The sequence below is a fragment of the Budorcas taxicolor genome, unplaced genomic scaffold (assembly GCF_023091745.1).
Source record: "Budorcas taxicolor isolate Tak-1 unplaced genomic scaffold, Takin1.1 scaffold505, whole genome shotgun sequence".
Lineage (NCBI taxonomy): Eukaryota > Metazoa > Chordata > Mammalia > Artiodactyla > Bovidae > Budorcas > Budorcas taxicolor.
In genome coordinates this window covers 24186-24916 of record NW_026292595.1, presented here as the reverse complement: position 1 = coordinate 24916, position 731 = coordinate 24186, and positions in this window count along the sequence as shown.

Sequence of the window (731 nt, the reverse complement as noted above, 5' to 3'; positions counted from 1 at the left end):
TTGAGTGACGTGTCCTGCTGGGCCACCTTCTTGTGAAAGGAAGGGATGCTCAGGGTCAAGAACTGAGAAAGCAAGAACGCAATACCCATAATCATTTCCATCTAATGTGAAGTTGGCTGCTCACACATATATGTCTGGAATACAGGCCATTGCAATTGATGGGTCTATTTGATGCTCTGTATTTTTTATGTTATTTTTATTAAACTATTAATGGGTCCTCAGGAATTCTAAGCCACAGTTTTTCCTAAAATGTGACAAGATTTGTAGACAGACATGCTTGAACTAATTCTGATCGTTTTTAACATTTCTGAATCAATCTCAGTTATATTTACTGAGTATTGGAGTTTTGTTTTCTGATCTGGGAGCAAAAGGACAAAATTGAAGGTGTGAGTACTATATTGAAAACTGAAGAATTACGTAAATTCAGCCCTTCTTCCACTCCACTCTCCATATGCTGATTCAGTTCAGTTCACTCGCTCAGCCGTGTCCGACTCTCCGCAACCCCGTGGACTGCAGCACGCCAGGCCTCCCTGTCCATCACCAACTCCCGGAGTTCACTCAAACTCATGTCCATTGAGTCGGTGATGCCATCCAGCCATCTCATCCTCTGTCGTCCCCTTCTTCTCCTGCCTTCAGTCTTTCCCAGCATCAGGGTCTTTTCAAATGAGTCAGTTCTTCGCATCAGGTGGCCAAATTATTGGAGTTTCAGCTTCAGCATCAGGCCTTCCAAT